This window comes from Triticum aestivum, chromosome 7B, assembly GCF_018294505.1.
Source record: "Triticum aestivum cultivar Chinese Spring chromosome 7B, IWGSC CS RefSeq v2.1, whole genome shotgun sequence".
Lineage (NCBI taxonomy): Eukaryota > Viridiplantae > Streptophyta > Magnoliopsida > Poales > Poaceae > Triticum > Triticum aestivum.
The window spans coordinates 101,600,001-101,606,761 of record NC_057813.1 but is presented as its reverse complement, the minus strand read 5'-3'; positions in this window follow the sequence as shown (position 1 = coordinate 101,606,761).

The window sequence follows — 6,761 nt, the reverse complement described above, 5'->3', positions numbered from 1 at the left end:
TGGTTTTGATGTTGGGGGTTACCTTGTTAGTGGCTTTAGCCATGAGGCACTTGGCGGTGATGTTCTCGTTGGGGGAATCGAAGAGAGACACCCGGGGAGTTGTGGCAATGGCAACGGAGGCCATGGCCATTGCTTCTCCATCTTCATCATCATCGTCATCCTCATGGTATTCTTCTTGGACCACTAACCCTCGAGTAGGAGTCTTTTTGGTGAAGTTGTTCTTGTTTGGGAAGGACTTGGCTTTGTCTTTTCGAATGAGCTTGCCACCATTGTCTTCCCTCTTCTCGTAAGGACAATCCACAACAAAGTGACTCACATTTCCACAATTGTAACAAGTTCTCACTTGTTGCTTTCCCTTGAACCCACTTGAATTGGTCTTGTTGAAATTGGGCCTTGTGTTCTTCTTGCTCCAAAATTGCCTTGAAGCAAGGGCCATGTGCTCATGGTAATCATATTTTGTATCCTCGGGATTGCCCTCCCCATCTTCCTCTTCTTCCACAATGACCTTGGCCTTCAATGCAAGATTGGACTTCTTTGTTCTTCGAGAATGGAGCACCGCGTTGTCGGTGGTCTTGTCCAAGATGCTCATTGCTACGAACTCATCCAACACTTCACTTGAGGTCATGGAGTGGAAGTCCGGTCTTTGACGGATGACGGATGACATGGCCTTGTTGTAGGTATCATGGCCTTGAGGAACTTGTGCTTGATCCAATTATCATCTTTGTCCTTGCTCCCATGATCTCGGAGTGAGACCGCGAGTTTGGTTACTCTCTGAAAGAGCTCACGAGGTTCTTCATCTTCTTTCATTGCAAACTCATCGGCTTCGTCTTGCACAACTTCATAGTTCGAGCATTGAATGCTTGCGCTTCCCCGATAGAGAGACACAACACAATGACATGCGTCTCTGGCCATGGCGTAGGGTCGAAGATGAGGGAGATCTTCGGGGATAGCGTCTTGGATGATGAAGAGAGCATTCTCATTGAATTGATTATCCACAGCTTCTCTAGGGGTGAAGTTGCTTCGGTCATGTGGATAGAAACCTTCTTCAATTATTCTCCACAGGTTAATATTCACATGATTTAAATGACGCTTGAAGCGATACACCCAAGAATCAAAATCCTCATTTTTCACAATCTTAGGAGGAGGAGTGGCATGATTTAAATGAGTAGAGGGAATCGGTCCTCCGTAAGTTGGAGGTTCCACATGGGCATAGATGCCGGTGCCATTTCTACCACTAGTAGAAGGATCCTTTTCACTATTAGCTTCCCCCTTGCCGGAGTTAGCATCCGTCACCTTGTTAGTGGGATCACCCACTTTCATCGGCGAGGTAGATAGTTTAAGTCCTTCTAAGAATTTAGTAAACATGCTTTCAACCTCGGTCGTCATGGAGGTTTTCAATGTGTCCAAAGCCACATTGAATTCCTCACGAGAGACCGCGGTCCCCCCATCTGCCGTAGACGAGGTAGGATTCACATCTGAGTGCTCCTCCACACTGTCTGCGGTGTCAACCATACTCTTCGGACGACAAAGTCCTTAATAAAGAGACAAGGATCTGGTACCAATTGAAAGGATCGATATAATTGACTAGAGGGGGGGTGAATAGAAAACTAACACTTTTTATACTTTTCTTTACCAAATTAAACTTTGCATCAAAGTAGGTTGTCTAGATATGCAACTAGGTGAGCAACCTATATGATGCAACAACAACTAGCACATAAGCAAGCAAGGGATACAACACAAATAAGCTTGCACAAGTAAAGGCACGAGGTAACCAAGAGTGGAGCCGGTGGAGACGAGGATGTGTTACCTAAGTTCCTTCCTTTTGAGGGGAAGTACGTCTCCGTTAGAGCGGTATGGAGGCACAATGCTCCCCAAGAAGCCACTAGGGCCACCATAATCTCCTCACGCCCTCACACAATGCGAGATGCCGCGATTCCACTATTGGTGCCCTTGAAGGCGGCGACCGAACCTTTACAAACAAGGTTGGGGCAATCTCCACAACTTAATTGGAGGCTCCCAACGACACCACGAAGCTTCACCACAATGGACTATGGCTCCGCGGTGACCTCAACCGTCTAGGGTGCTCAAACACCCAGGAGTAACAAGATCCGCTAGGGATTAGTGGGGGGAATCAAATTTCTCTTGGTGGAAGTGTAGATCTGGGCCTTCTCAACCACTCCTGAGCAAATCAACAAGTTTGATTGGCTAAGGAGAGAGATCGGGCGAAAATGGAGCTTGGAGCAACAATGGAGATTTTGGGGGAAGAGGTGGGTCAACTTTGGGGAAGAAGACCCCCTTATATAGTGGGGGGGAACAATCCAACCGTTACCCCGAAAGCTGCCCCGCAGAGAGCGGTACTACCGCTGGGGTGGGCGGTACTACCGCCGTGGCCAGCGGTACTACCGTTCCCCCTCGCGGTACTGCCGCGCAAGAGGGGAGTGAAGAGCGAAGGGAGAACTTGGACCCAGAGCGGTACTACCGTGGTGGTAGGGGCGGTACTACCACTTAGGAGCGGTACTACCGCCTCTACAACCGCAACTAGTGCCACAAAAGTCGACACGAAAAACGAGCCCTCGAGTCGAGGCGGTAGGAGCACGGAGCCGCAATGGTACTACGACGGAGGGCTCCAAGCGGTACTACCGCTGAGGAGCGGTACTACCGCTTGATGCACTCAGGCGGTACTACCGCTGTGGCCCGTGGTACTACCACTGGAACCAAGTGAAGCTCGTAAGGAAGGGAAAGAGCTCTCCATTGAAGCGGAAAGGCTCAAAGGGTGTGACAAGGATGTGTACATGATGATTCCACCCTAGCCTTACCAAAGCGGACCCCCTCTCGATAGTACGGTGACTCCTACGAAACTAGTCCACCAACATAGAAACGAAAGAGCAACACCGTCTTGAATAACACTCCTAGGGGAGGGAATCGTCTCTGCCAAAGGATGAATCTCTGAAAACTCAACGCACACGATTAGTCCGCAAAAGCATTGTCATCAATCACCAAAACACCTTAGGGATAAATATGCCCTTACAGTAATCTGATTATGAATCCTTTTATCCAAAATTTCAATCAATTCAACGGTAGATATTTTATTCTCAATAATATCAAGCCTTTGCATCACATGTTCCAAAGTTAAAACAGTTCCATTGATCAAAAGAGGTGGTGGGCCTAACAAATCTATCATGGCAATGTAAGAATCAAAAGTATGGCTCCCCAAAAAATTTCCCCGGTAATAGTATCTAGAACATATCTATTCCAAGGAGTAACGCCCACATAAAAATTGCGAAGAAGAATGGCAGTAGATTGCTTTCGAGTTGATCTATTCTGAGCATTACAAATTCTATACCAAGCATCTTTTTAATTCTCTCCCTCCCTTTGTTTAAAATTGAGGACTTCATTATCGGGAGTGCTAACAATGATTGGAGGACTAGCCATGAAAGTGAAACAAGCGATATAACACACGAGCAATCAAAAAGGAAGCAAACAAGACGAACGGAAGAGGGGTGAAAAAAGGCAAATATTTTCGAAAATCGTTTTAGAAGTGGGGGAGAGGAAAACGAGAGGTGAATGGCGAATAATGCAATGCAAGAGATGAGAGCTTATGATGGGTACTTGGTATGTCTTCAATTGGCGTAGTCCCCGGCAACGGCGCCAGAAATTCTTTCTGCTACTTCTTGAGCTTGCGTTGGTTTTTCCCTTGAAGAGGAAAGGGTGATGCAGCAAAGTAGAGATAAGTATTTCCGTCAGTTTGAGAACCAAGGTATCAATCCAGTAGGAGAAAATGCACAAATCACCGACCTCCACAAACAATCAAACAAACTTACACCAACACGGTAAAGGGGTTGTAAATCCCTTCATGGTTACTTGCAAAAGTGAGATCTGATAGAGATAGATAAATGATAAAGTAAATATTTTTGGTATTTTTGGTTTATAGATCGGAAAGTAAAAGATTGCAAGAATAGTAGATCGGAAACTAAGAATGTAGATCGGAAAATTGTATGATGAAAATAGACCCGGGGGCCATAGGTTTCACTAGAGGCTTCTCTCAAGATAGCAAATAATACGGTGGCTGAACAAATTACTGCCGAGCAATTGATAGAAAAGCGCAAAGTTATGACGATATCTAAGGCCATGATCATGAATATAGGTATCACGTCCGTGTCAAGTAGACCGAAACGATTCTGCATCTACTACAATTACTCCACACATCGATCACTATCCAGCATGCATCTAGAGTATTAAATTCATAAAGAACAGAGTAATGCATTAAGTAAGATGACATGATGTAGAGGAATTAACTCAAGCAATATGATGAAAACCCCATCTTTTTATCCTCGATGGCAAGAATACAATACGTGCCTTGCTACCCCTACTGTCACTTGGAAAGGACACCGCAAGATTGATCCCAAAGCTAAGCACTTCTCCCATTGCAGGAAAAACCAATCTAGTTGGCCAAACCGAACCGATAGTTCGAAGAGAATTACAAAGATATCAAATCATGCATACAAGATTTCAGAGTAGATTCAAATAATATTCATAGATAAGTTGATCATAAATCCACAATTCATCGAATCTACACCGCAAAAAAAAAAGTATTACATTGATTAGACTCCAAGAACATCGAGGAGAACATGGTATTGAGAATCAAAGAGAGAGAAGAAGCCATATAGCTACTAGCTATGGACCCGTAGGTCTAAGGTAAACTACTCACGCTTCATCGCAAGGGCAATGGTGTTGATGTAGAAGCCCTCCATGATCGAATCCCTCTCTAGCAGGACGCCAGAAAAGGCCCCTAGATGGGATCTCACGGGTACAGAAGGTTGTAGTGGTGGAAAAGTGTTTTCGTGAATGCCCCTGTTGGTTTGGGGATATATGGGTATATATAGGTGAAAGAATTAGGTTAGGAGGTGCACGAGGGGCCCACAAGGGTAGGGGGCGCGCCCTACCCCCTGGGCGCGCCCTCCGTCCTTGTGACCGCCTTGTGGTTCCTCCGACTTCATCTCCCAGTCTCATGGTTGTCTTCTGGTCCAAGGAAAATCACCGCGAAAATTTTATTCTGTTTGGTATTCCTTTTCTGCGAAACTCAAAAACAAGGGGAAAACAAGAACTGCCACTCGGCTCTAGGTTAATAGGTTAGTCCCCAAAAAAATATAAAATAGCACATTAATGCATATAAAACATCCAAAATAGATAGTATAATAGCATTGAACAATAAAAAATTATAGATACATTGGAGACGTATCAAGCATCCCCAAGCTTAATTCCTGCTCGTCCTCGAGTAGGTAAATGATAAAAACAGAATTTTTAATGTGGAATGCTACCTAACATATTTATCCTTGTAATTTTATTTTTTCTGGCAAACACCTGGTGGTGACGAACACCCGGTCTAGTATGCTAAGGGTAGGGGCCACCTGTCTATTAGTCCAGGTGAATATGGCCCCTACCCTGTCTAATTTCAGGAGGCCAAGATCCGCGACCCAGTCGGTAAACCGTTGTATCTCCGCCAGATTGACCTGAGAATTATTTTTATCCGCCACAAAGCGAAGGAGGTTGAAGCCTCCGCCCACCACCACCGGGAGGGTGGCGGATGCAATCTTGGCGTGGAGCTCGCCCAAGAATGTGGACGATCGGGAATGGTCTGCGGGACCATAGACCATAATGATCTCCCCTTTAAAGTCTATGTCACGCTCCCATACTTCCATACTTAAGAAGTAGGAGCCATGATCCATAGACCCAACCTCAAAGGTGGCATCCCTTCACACCAAGAAGGATGCCACCGGAGTGACCCTACTCCACTAGATGGCAACCAGTGCCAGGCAAAGAGATGACTATGAAGTCGTTCGAGTTCGGCTAGGGAGAAGTCGGTTCGCATCGTTTCGTGAATCACCACCACATCCACTGATTCATCACGCATATACTCAATGATTTGCCTGCAGTGGCCATCATGGCCGAAACCCCGCAGGTTCGAAAAAAGTGCACGCATGACTACTCTCCCAAAGGGTACTTTCTGGACCCTACGGTGATGGATGCACTCAATGCCCGACGGAGCTGAGCCATACGGGATCTCGTTCAACCTCGAATCTCATCCGGACACGTCTCAAGGTGTCCCCGCCTGCCAACCGGATGAGGGGTCGGGGGGAACCTCCTCGACAGCTGCTGCCTCGCGCGCACGCATGGCCGCAAGGCGGACCTCCAGTACCTCCTTGGCCTGGAGGGACGCTATCTGCTCTAAAACCGGACCTTTTTCATCGCGAAAAACTATCGCAGAATTGGCAGCTATTTTGGCTAAGTGGCCAAGTGGGACACCAGCCAACGCCAAGAAGGAATCATCACAAACATCATCAGAGTCGTGAAAGGGAGGGGCCAGGGGGATGGGCGGACCTGCATCGAGGTTCCGGATGGCAGCATGGTGAGACGCCTTCTCCACCGCGTTCGGGGAGGCTCCATCCAGCCGGGAGACCTCACCCAGCCGCGCACTCTTCATGGCAGAAGAGACAGGAGTGGGAGACGAGCAGGGGCGGCCCCTTGACTTCGGTGGCTGCGAGGGGGCGGACAGGGGAGCCTCCACGGCACCGGACGACGGTATGTTAGGTATTATTTAGTGCCAAATTTGTCATTTTTGTTTTCCAAGCTATGTTTTGATATTTGATTTAAAATTTTGTCACAACATAAATTGATATCATGTGAATGTGCTAAACTTTTCTTTTAGAATTTATCAAACATTTTGAAATATGCTAGGTGAGTTTGTGCACAGTTAGCACCAC